Genomic DNA, 13384 nt, shown 5'->3' with positions numbered 1-13384 from the left:
CCCACCCCTATATATAATGCATGCAACATGATGAATAGTAAAAGGTCATCTGAAAAGTCATGCTCAGTACCGGCGCCACATGAGTGCTGCCACCGCACGGATCAACCTCTGGGTGCAACCACACTTGTCTAGTACACCAGAGTATTCAGACATACATGTCCCCGCCTTCGCGGTACTCTCAGTGACAGACTATCGAGTATAGAGCTGAGCGGCTCTATAATCAGGTATAACAAGGTATAGGCTCAATGTGTATATGCACATGACATATGAATATGAAAAACGGTAAATCATATATCATGCCATATAATAATGCCAAATAAATGCAACATATAAACATGTATACTCGCTGGTAATCTCAGTCAATGTGTACGTACCTCTAGGCTAGTTCAAATATAGTAGATCCTAGGTTCCAAGCCTATATTCAAAAGTTCACCTTATCACTACATAAGTTCTATAAGCCTTAACTAAGCTAATAAGTACTCCCAAAACTTAAATAGATTTTCGGACCATACCTTCGTCCGTAGATAGCCCTTTGGAGTCGCTGGTCCCGGATGACTATAACCACACCTTGGTTATTCCAGAACCTCGATTATAACCGATAGGGCCCTCAAGTGTATAACTCACACTATATAACTGGAGAAGGAAACTCGAAAATTTGTAATTCAAATTGAAATCGAATGAGTCCTATTTATAGGAAAATTTTTGGTCGAGTTCGGGCCCTCCGAACTGGGGTTCGGATCGTCCAATCCAACTCACTGCCTGCATGCGAGACACGTCGAGTTCGGACCATCCTATCACCACTTCGGGTCATCCGAAGTGTCCTAAATTCGACACTTGTCAAAAACCATGGCTGAGTAATCCTGCCTACTTGGCACAGGTGAAGTTCGGGCCGTCCGATCCTACTTCGGATCGTCCGAACTTGCCTTAACTCCGAAGTCAACAAGCTCACCTTTGGAGCCCCGGTGTGCTGAGTTCGGGCCGTCCGAAGTCCTCTTCGGATCGTTCGAACTGGCTCAGAAAATGAAAATCCAATTCTTGATTCTGAAGTCCGATTAAACCCCGAATTTGGTTAATCACCAACTCTAAATCATGTTTAACATATTATTATCTTAAAATGGAATCTGGGTTACTACAGTCATGCTGAGTAAGAAAGACATGAAATTAAGCCAAGTGAAGAAAGAATTCGGAAAAGCAAACGATACTTTGGCCAAGTTTAATTCAAGCACTTCCAAGCTTGATTCGTTACTCATGATGGGAAGAGATGGCACGACCGGTTTAGGTTTTGAAAACAACATATTTGAGGTTGGTGAAAGTTCGAAAGGCCCTGTGTTTGTCAAGGAAAGAAGTAGTACAGAAAGCTCAAGCAAAAATGCCTTACCTATTGATCCTCCAAAACCAAAGCCACAGCCTGCTACTCCTTTAATGTCTAGAAGGAAACTTAAGTACATATGTCACTACTGTCATAGAACTAGTCATATCAAACCGTACTGTTTTAAGCTGCAGGAAGGCTACAGGTATAGATCTGCATCGAAGGTGTTGCCAACACCTCCCCACAACATCCCTAGAAACAGATCTTATCTACGAAATATTTGGGTACCAAAAGCTGATATTCAATGTCATATGATTTATACTGCTTTGAGAACTAATGTTTCAGGTGCATGGTACTTTGATAGCCGTAGCTCTCGTCACATGACAGGTTCCAAAAAGTTTTTCACTGACTATGTTGAATAGAAAAGTGGAAAAGTAACCTATGGTGGAGGTTCAAAAGGAAACATTGTTGGAAAGGGAACTCTGAATGTTGCTGGTCTGCCCAAGCTTCGCAATGTGCTTCATGTTGAAGGATTAACCGCAAATCTAATAAGCATAAGCCAACTTTGTGATGATAATCTGCATGTGCAATTTGATAAGAAATTATGCAAAGTTTTTGATGATTCAAATCTATGTGTCATGACAGGTACTAGGTCATCCGACAACTGCTATCAACTCGAAGAAGAGATGGCTTGTAGACACACCAAAGTTAATGAGTTTGATCTATGGCATCAAAAATTGGGTCATGCAAATTTCAAGACATTAAAGAACTTAAGTAAGTTAGATGTTGTAAGAGGTATGCCTAACTTAAAATCTGGTATTCCATTTGTGTGTGAAGCGTGTCAGAAAGGAAAGCAAACTAGGGTGTCACACGAGGTGTTGCCAACATCTATGACAACACGCTGCCTTGAGCTTTTACATATGAATGTGATGGGTCCAATGGATGTTGAAAGCTTTGGAGGTAAGAAATATTATTTTATTTGTATGGATGATTTCTCACGATATACTTGGGTAAATTTTCTGAGAGAAAAATCGGACACATTTGATGCCTTCAAGAAACTGCTCACTAAGATTTCGAACCTATACAATCTGAAGGTAATCAGAATTCGTATTGACCATGGTAAGGAATTCAAAAATTCTTCTTTTGCAAGTTTGTGTGATAAGAAATGTATTTTTCATGAATTTTCTACTCCTAAAACTCCAAAACAAAATGGAATTGCTGAAAGAAAAAATAGGACTTTGCACGAGATGGCAAGAGTGATGTTGAGTTCGAAAAATATTTCAAAACGTTTTTGGGCTGAAGCCTTGAATACTGCATGTCATATTTCAAATAGAGTTTATTTGAGGAATGACACTACTATGACATCCTATGAAATTCTCATGGGAAAGAGGCCAAACCTTAAATATTTTCATGTTTTTGGATGTGTATGTCACGTTTTAAATGATAGGGATCATCTTGCTAAATTTGATGCAAAAAGTGATAAGTGTATGTTTTTGGGATATTCATCAAATAGCCGAGCCTATAGGATTTATAACTTGAGAACAAGGACTATTTTTGAGTCAATTAATGTTGTTTTTGATGACTTTGCAGATCTAAAGAAGAAAACAGCTGAGGATGAAGTTAATGATCTGCTGGATAATTCTGGAAATTTAGATGCTGTCAAAGGAGTGTTGCCAACATCTTCGACAACACCTCCTACAGAAAATCCAAAATCAAAAGTTGAAAAGCCTACTGATGAGAACATTTATGAGAACAGTGAGGTAAATGAAGCTGGAAAAAATGCTCCAAGCAAAATTCAGAAGAATCACCCAATCTCACAGGTCATTGAAGATGTGCATAGAGACTTGCAAACTCGAAGGAAAGAGAAAGTGGATTATCGAAACATGGCAGGTTTGTTGTGCATGAGTTCTACATATTCTCAGGTAAGATTCTCTTGTTTCGTGTCAAACATTGAACCCAAAAAGGTTGAAAAGGCTTTAAAAGATGAATTTTGGGTCAATGCTATGCATGAAGAATTAGAACAATTTGTCAGGAATGATGTTTGGTACTTAGTACCGTGTCCTGCTCATGGTAATGTCATAGGAACTAAGTGAATTTTCAAGAATAAAACTGATGAGTCGGGAAACATCATTAGAAATAAAGCTAGGTTGGTAGCTCAAGGGTACACACAGGTTGAATGGGTGGATTTTGATGAAACCTTTGCTCCTGTAGCCCGCATTGAGTCTGACCAACTTTTGCTTCCTATTTCATGCAACATGGGAATGTAACTTTATCAAATGGATGTAAAGAGTGCATTTTTGAATGAGATCCTAAATGAAAAAGTCTATGTGAAACAACCTAAAGGGTTTGAGGATACAAATCATATTGATTATGTGTATAAGTTAAAAAAGACATTGTATGAATTGAAGCAAGCACCACGTGCATGGTATGAGAGACTTACTGAGTACTTGCTCAATATTGGCTTCAAAAAAGGTGAAGTTGATAAGAATTTGTTTGTACAAAAGTCTCAAGGTAATATCTTAATTTGCCAAATTTATGTGGATGATATAATTTTTTGTGCTTCAAATGATAAACTTGTTGATGATTTTGTGAGTTGCATGTCTTTTACATTTGAGATGAGCATGGTTGGTGAGTTAACATATTTCTTGGGCTTGCAAGTGAAACAAATGCATGATAGTATATTTTTGTGTCAAAGCAAGTATGCTAAAAATCTTGTAAAGAAGTTTCTGAATGATAATACTAAACACATGTGCACACCTATGAGGTCTAATGAAAAACTGTCTAGGGAGGATGTTGCCGAAGGTGTTGACAACACCCTCTATAGAAGCATGATTGGTAGTCTTTTGTATTTAAGTGTTACTAGACCTGATATCATGTATAGTGTTTGTCTGTGTGCTAGATACCAGTCTAACCCAAAAGTTACTCATTTGAAAGCTGTGAAACGTATACTAAAATATGTGGCAGGGACTTTGAATTTGGGTTTGTGGTACACTAAAGAAACCAATTCGAATTTGGTAGGGTTTAGTGATGCTGATTGGGCTGGGGATTTAGATGAGAGAAAGAGCACTTCGGGAGGATGTTTCTACTTGGGAAATAACTTAGTATCTTGGTATAGTAAGAAACAAAACTGTGTCTCACTGTCTACTGCCGAGTCTGAGTGTGGGGCCTCGGGTTGCTAATCTCAAATCTTAAGGGACAATTAATGAATAAGCATCATTAATCTAATTAGGAAAGAATAAGGATAAGGAAATTTTATTTATTTTTTTTTTCAAAAAGGGGTGGGCACGGGCGGTCAAAAACTACCGCCCGGGCGCCCCTGTTTTTTTCTAAAACAGTAGGCTGAGCTCCAGGCTGCGCTCGAGCGGTAGTTTTATGCCGCGTGGGCGCATCCTGGGCAGAAAACCTGCTCTGTTCTTTTGTCAGCAACATTGATCCTTTCAATCGATTCCAATCCATCAAATTCGACCCAAAACATGATATATAAGGTCCAAATCATGCATATAAACATAAACAAGGTCTCAAGCATCTATACATGTATTTGTTACATCGAACAAGTCTCTAAATAACAATAAACGACATAAACTATCTCATGTTCATACATGCATTCCAAAACCAACAAGTTCTAAGGTTTGATGCTTCTAGATCTTAAGACTTCATCTACAACCCGAGTCCTCACGTGCTAGACTCTCTCCCAGTTGTCAATGACGTCGATGACCAGCTTCTGCCCCCTCTGTTGTCATGCACACATACAAAACAAGACAACAGCCGGATAAACTCCGGTGAGAATACAATCTCAGTATAACCAACATAAAGAAAGCGTTAAATAAAACATATCGACTCTATTTAAACTCGACTCAACAAATAGAGTAATTAACGCTTCTATCGGTCGACCGGAAATTGATTCATTTATCTTCATTGCCATTAAGATTCGTAACCGATCTTGATATGGATATCCATCTATCGTAGCCATTCTGGGCTAGAAAATAAGGTTAACAGCAACCTTGGCATAGAATCAATTCATTATAGCATCGTATCAACTCAAATTCAAAGATCCACTACCTGAGATGGATCGACAACATCAAAATCATAATCAAAACATAACAAGTATGTGATTTTTGCTGGCCAACTCAAGAATAGTCGTTCTTGAGTTTCAAAGTCCCTAACTCGCGATGTCGTCATTATACCTTCTCGTTTAGTCTTGGTTCTTGAAGCTTCAAATCTCAACAACTCTTCTTTGGTTTGACAGCTGCAATCTCGAGCTCGTCAATTCTTAGCAATCTGAAATAAGGTGATTATCATCTCAACATATCACTAAGAACTCCTATCATATTCAGTTCAAACAACACAAAACCAAAACGGCTTAAAATCATAAACCGACGGCGTAGCGACTGAAAATCGGTAACCAAAACGATATCGAATCAATTCTAACAATCTTAACCATAATATATCAGCATCATATCATCCTAAACCAGCATCTCAGCAGCTATACAACTCGAAATACATGCTGGAAATCATGATTAAGTTCATTCAACATCAAATCGTCGATTCAATTTCAATATCGGAATGAATAAACATGCACGAACACAAAACTAACATCAAGTTCTGATCTCTGCTCATAACTGATTTTGAAATCTATCAAACACATCATAATACTTACACGAGATCGAATCCCTCGTCGCAAGAATTCCAGAACATCTTTCAAAATTGAAATCGGACGAGCGGATCAAAAGTTACGGGGTTTTGAAAACATCAAAAGTGAAGAAAAGAGAAGGGTTTGTCATGCTCTGTTCCATGCTTCTAAATTCTCAAAACAATCCACGTTTAAGGCTGAGTAATCACACTAAGTGATCGGATATATATTACAAAAATTTCAAGTTAGTCCCCGAACCTTCATAAATTGCAATTTAGTCATCGACCCTCTTTTTAATTCAATTTCAATCCAAAATAATTTAAGAATATTAGAATTTAAATCAAAACTCTAAATATTCCCAAATTAAATATTCTCGGATTAAAATTAAATAAAATCAGATTAATTAAATAATCCTGGCCTTTTGCACTTTAGCCCTTCAAACTTTGATATTTGCGAATCAGTCCCTGATCGGGTTTCACTTTCGAATTAAATCATAATAATTCTCAAAACTTGGAATTTAATCTTAAATTCCATAAATATTCAAATCGAATATTTATTCTTTTAATTTAAGAATTTTCGAAATTTAATTCTCAAAATCCGTAAATTCTCAAATTAAATATTTTCGGCTCGAAAATTAAATCTATCATTTCCATAATTTCTCAAATCAATATTAGCCCATAATATGGAATTTAATTCTCAAATCCCATAATTAATAATTTAATATTTTCGGGCCTTACAATTCCTCACCTCTAAGAAATGATTTCGTCCTCGAAATCGTAATCAATCGAACTATTCAATCTGATAGACTGAATGATTTTCTGAAGTTATTCTCACTTCAATTATATAGCTCTGAACTTTGTATTTCATCTTTTCATCTTCAGTCTAGTCATCTCTTCTATTCTGTATCTATTCGTTTGCACTTTAATGAATTGAAAAGAATTCTCTCTGAGCTATTTTACCCTCAATCAAGGATTCGTCGAATACTCGACTTAACTCAGAATCTCTTCAATATCTATATCATCTGATTAAAGTACATAGAAAGAATCTACTGATACTTCCTTCACTTATATACGTGGAACAATTCAGATCTATTGTATCAAGCTGAAAAGAATAAATCATTCAATCAAATCATCAAATCTATCTGACATCTCAGTCAGTGAAATTCAGCTTTAGTGACGACTTGTTTTTTTCTCTATATTATTCCATGCTCTGCATAGAACATATATCAAGTCTATACTGTCATTCAGTTCATCGCTTCAAAATCAGTATTCTCATTCATATTCTGAATCTGTAAAACAACTCTGCTCTTTTTTAATTCTGAATTGAATAATGTATCAAGAATAACTTTTTCGCTTAACTAATCAGTTTCAGCTTCAAAAGTTATATTTATAATTCAATTACTAATTCCGTTTCTTCTTCTCTGTTTTCATTTCATACAGATTTATCTTCAAAATCTTTGTGTGTTTCAAATCAAATCTGATCTGATATCGACAAATCATGTCTGATCTAATGTCATATACTTCGGTAGTATCATTTCAACACAAAGAAATCTGATTTCTTTTCCTCGTATTATCATAGCATTATCTCAAAATCGACTCAATAACTGTTACAAAAATTATAATCATCAAGTGGAAACACATCACGTCAAGTAATACCGAATCAGGTATTAAGGTTCTGAGAATATTCTCAACATCTGGAAAATCAACTCAGATAATCCATCAATTGAAGAATGGTATAATGCATTCACATATAACCAACTCTCCAAACATCAGTCAATCAATCGATGCCACATTCTGTCGAATAAATCTAAAGTCTTAATCCTGATAATAGATTTTAATCATTCCTGTAATTTCATCCTATCTTTATCTTCTTCACAGTTATCTAGTCATATCTGTATCACATCTTATACAGCGTATTCTAAAATTTTGATTAGTCTGTTCAAACTATCTATTAATCAGAAAATAATAGGCTATATTCACAGATTTTAAACTATTCAGAGCGGTTGATAATCGGTATCATATCAGGTAAAGTTCATTCTCGAAATTCGATTCATCTTCTCTGACTATTCTTCCAATTCAAGGATAATATGTTGTACCCTTACTTCATAAAGTACTCAAAATCTTCTGATCATCTGTATTACAATGTAATAGTAAACCCAATGTTTCAATCTGAAACATTATTTCTTGGCTTACTGTTCATCTTGCAACACATCTAATCACCATTCAGTGATGAGATCATACATACAGACCATCGTATACATTACTTTCACTCAATCTGTTCATAACTACCACCTGTTTACATCACATAAACTGCTTCATCTTGGTAGTTTCACAACATACTCTTTCAAATCATGATCTCATAACAATTCTGGAGTTTCTAAACTGTCATTGAACTAATCTAGTCAATGATTTCCAACTTCATCAGAAACTCTTTGTACGTTTAACTTCGAAAACGTACTCATTCTGTTGCCTCTATTTGCTTTATATTCTGATAAAACAATTATTGGATGAATGAATCTTAAATTCATTGTTGTGCATTTTCTTCAAAATCTGAGATTTCTTTTTGGAAATATCAAGCACAATCAGATAATCAAGCATAATATAATTCATTAATTCTGATCTGATACTTCAATTCATATCTCAATCTAGTATTCTGTACTGAATTCTCATCGCTTCAGTTTACTTTTTGTGTTTCTTTCATCTTCTGAACAGTTCTAGCTTACTTTCAATCGAAAATCATTCTGATTGTTATGCATTCGTCTGAATACTCGAACTAGAATACACAGAAAACTGAAATCAATTCATCGAATGCCTATTTCATTCCTCATTTCTATCTCCAAAATACTGACAAGTCATATCATTTAACCCAAAAATCATGGTTCATCTTCAAATTCTTCTATCAGTTACGAGCCAACAATCTTAAAATATGCTGAAATATCATCAAAGGATCAATAATTCTCAAAATCAAAAGAAATAAATCAAGATTGAGAAAATCCCTCAATCAAGGTCATCCAAAAATCAAATCTTCTGGATAACAAACTCTGCAAAGTGAAAACAACTCACTTGCATCGCACAACTCAGAATGAGTGAATCACTCAGGATCTATGAACAAAACAAGGAGAGCCACTCGAAATCAAACATTTCAAGAATTATATGTCCAATTGATGTATTCGATTCAGCGTAATCAAAGAAAAGACTCATCTGTAACTGATTTTCATATCATCATCTATCTTCTAAACCTCAAGATCAATATTCAATTCATAATCTCATCACGTCGGTACTTCATAAATTCATCAATTCACCAATTCGTTATAAAATTCCAGTTCACAACTTAAACTAAAGTCAAAATCTTACTGGAATATATATTTCATCTTTATTGATCGGCATATCTATCAATGCTGAATTAGATTTTGAACATAGATCTTGAACATATCTAGTGCATCGAAGATACTGATTTCGGAATATTTCTGTAATCAAACATCATATATCAAACCGAAATCACAGAATCTTAATTCAAGATTCTCTATCATATCATCATATTCATATGCACATTATGTTCTTGCTGATCTAATTTTATCGCTTCTTATCATCAATTCTTTTGCTAATCTATATTCGATTATTGCATCATCATCTATCATGCAACATAAACAGAAATTTCAATATGAACAAAATCATGTTCAGTCTCATTTCATAAATTCAGTAGTACCATTCTTCAGTTCAATTCACAACTTCTCTTTTCTGATACAGAGGTGATCATATAATAAGCTTTCAGCTATCATGTATCTATTGCATCAATAATAAACAGGTCAAAACAAAATAAATTTGTTACCTGAAATTTCATTCTCAGGTGCAATTTCATTCTGATCCTCTGTATACTTTCTTCATTCAAATTTCCTCTGACTCTGATTTACTTAGGACATCGCCTAATACATCTGCCTGAAATATCTCTGCACTGATTGCTAGGATGTCTCCCTCCACAAATGAGTGCAATAATCTCTAACATACTCTGCATTCAGAACCGGACTAATCCGTCTCGGTTCACTAGAGTTGATGAACTACTTTCGTATCGTTTACTTCGTACCTGCTCTGGAATAAAAATTGTAACTAAAGTTGTGTTTATCTCACACACTGTAGCATCCTTACAATTTTATTCCTTCTGTCTCATCATTCAACTTTAGTTCTATTAGACAGGGCTATGTCTTTCATAAAATGTTTCAATCGTCAACAGTTATTCAGACATAATCTTCGAATTCAAGCCATAATTAAACAACTCACTCGTGAGCTTCATTAGTATCATCTATAATTCAAAGAATCATAGTAGGCTTGAAATCTAGCAATGCATTCGTCAATATTCAAATTGCTCTGCTTCTGATTGGTATATTCTTCTTTTTCTCATCATTTCTATCTGTTGTGGCAAAGAACTATAAATAAACTTATGTTCTATGAACTTACCAACAAATAAATATACCTCAATTCTTTCAGAATTTCTTCATCAAAATCTATCAGCTGGTTGTTAGGTTTCGAAGTTGGTAGACAGTCAATCTGATACGTCATTCATCTGTATCTTCCAGGTATCTGAACGACTGATCAAGGTCTTCAGGCCAACTTCTACCTGCAATAACATCTATTCATTCGCTGATATTCTGTTCTGTTCAGTTCAATCAGAGATACTTCGTTCAGCTGAGCCATACAATGTTGTTCAGTCTGACCATACCATTCTGTTTAGTCTGGGGTGCTTACATCATCCAAAGAACACTGTTCTCTTCGATTTTGGGTGCTTACATCACCCGGGGAAAATCTTATAACAAAATCAGTAAGAAATTCAAAAATTTACAAATCAGTAAATCAGGCAGTTGAATTTCAAAGATAGATCATGCTCACATGTCATTTATCAAATCATCGAATCATTAAATCAAGTAATGCACAATCATGCAATACTATAAATGAATGTGACTCAATCTACCCCGCTCAGCTTCTATTTCAGTCCAAAAAACTTACGCTCTGATACCACTTGTTGTGGGGCCTCGGGTTGCTAATCTCAAATCTTAAAGGGCAATTAATGAATAAGCATCATTAATCTAATTAGGAAAGAATAAGGATCAAGAAATTTTATTTATTTTTTTTTTTTCAAAAAGGGGTGGGCACGGGCGGTCAAAAACTACCGCCCGGGCGCCCCTGTTTTTTTCTAAAACAGTAGGCTGAGCTCCAGGCTGCGCTCGGGCAGTAGTTTTATGCCGCGTGGGCGCATCTTGGGCAGAAAACCTGCTCTGTTCTTTTGTCAGCAATATTGATCCTTTCAATCAATTCCAATCCATCAAATTCGACCCAAAACATGATATATAAGGTCCAAATCATGCATATAAACATAAACAAGGTCTCAAGCATCTATACATGCATTTGTTACATCGAACAAGTCTCTAAATAACAATAAACGACATAAACTATCTCAAGTTCATACATGCATTCCAAAACCAACAAGTTCTAAGGTTTGATGCTTCTAGATCTTAAGACTTCATCTACAACCCGAGTCCTCATGTGCTAGACTCTCTCCCAGTTGTCAATGACGTCGATGACCAGCTTCTGCCCCCTCTGTTGTCATGCACACATACAAAACAAGACAACAGCCAGATAAACTCCGATGAGAATACAATCTCAGTATAACCAACATAAAGAAAGCGTTAAATAAAACATATCGACTCTATTTAAACTCGACTCAACAAATAGAGTAATTAACGCTTCTATCGGTCGACCGGAAATTGATTCATTTATCTTCATTGCCATCAAGATTCGTAACCGATCTTGATATGGATATCCATCTATCGTAGCCATTCTGGGCTAGAAAATAAGGTTAACAGCAACCTTGGCATAGAATCAATTCATTATAGCATCGTATCAACTCAAATTCAAAGATTCATTACCTGAGATGGATCGACAACATCAAAATCATAATCAAAACATAACAAGTATGTGATTTTTGCTGGCCAACTCAAGAATAATCGTTCTTGAGTTTCAAAGTCCCTAACTCGCGATGTCGTCATTATACCTTCTCGTTTAGTCTTGGTTCTTGAAGCTTCAAATCTCAACAACTCTTCTTTGGTTTGACAGCTGCAATCTCGAGCTCGTCAATTCTTAGCAATCTGAAATAAGGTGATTATCAGCTCAACATATCACTAAGAACTCCTATCATATTCAGTTCAAACAACACAAAACCAAAACGGCTTAAAATCATAAATCGACGGCGTAGCGACTGAAAATCGGTAACCAAAACGATATCGAATCAATTCTAACAATCTTAACCATAATATATCAGCATCATATCATCCTAAACCAGCATCTCAGCATCTATACAACTCGAAATACATGATGGAAATCATGATTAAGTTCATTCAACATCAAATCGTCGATTCAATTTCAATATCGGAATGAATAAACATGCACGAACACAAAACTAACATCAAGTTCTGATCTCTGCTCATAACTGATTTTGAAATCTATCAAACACATCATAATACTTACACGAGATCGAATCCCTCGTTGCAAGGATTCCAGAACATCTTTCAAAATTGAAATCGGACGAGCGGATCAAAAGTTACGGGGTTTTGAAAACATCAAAAGTGAAGAAAAGAGAAGGGTTTGTCATGCTCTGTTCCATGCTTCTAAATTCTCAAAACAATCCACGTTTAAGGCTGAGTAATCACACTAAGTTATCGGATATATATTACAAAAAATTGCAAGTTAGTCCCCGAACCTTCATAAATTGCAATTTAGTCCTCGACCCTCTTTTTAATTCAATTTTAATCCAAAATAATTTAAGAATATTAGAATTTAAATCAAAACTCTAAATATTCCCAAATTAAATATTCTCGGATTAAAATTAAATAAAATCAGATTAATTAAATAATCCTGGCCTTTTGCACTTTAGCCCTTCAAACTTTGATATTTGCGAATCAGTCCCTGATCGGGTTTCACTTCCGAATTAAATCATAATAATTCTCAAAACTTGGAATTTAATCTTAAATTCCATAAATATTCAAATCGAATATTCATTCTTTTAATTTAAGAATTCTCGGAATTTAATTCTCAAAATCCGTAAATTCTCAAATTAAATATTTTCGGCTCGGAAATTAAATCTATCATTTCCATAATTTCTCAAATCAATATTAGCCCATAATATGGAATTTAATTCTCAAATCCCATAATTAATAATTTAATATTTTCGGGCCTTACAATTCCTCCCCTCTAAAAAATGATTTCGTCCTCGAAATCGTAATCAATCGAACTATTCAATCTGATAGACTGAATGATTTTCTGAAGTTATTCTCACTTCAATTATATGGCTCTGAACTTCGTATTTCATCTTTTCGTCTTCGGTCTAGTAATCTCTTCTATTCTGTATCTATTCGTTTGCACTTTAATGAATTGAAAAGAATTCTCTCTGAGCTATTT

The sequence above is a fragment of the Henckelia pumila genome, chromosome 2 (genome assembly GCF_033568475.1).
Source record: "Henckelia pumila isolate YLH828 chromosome 2, ASM3356847v2, whole genome shotgun sequence".
NCBI lineage: Eukaryota > Viridiplantae > Streptophyta > Magnoliopsida > Lamiales > Gesneriaceae > Henckelia > Henckelia pumila.
The sequence above is the reverse complement of the archived record's forward strand: the minus strand, read 5'-3'. Positions refer to the sequence as shown.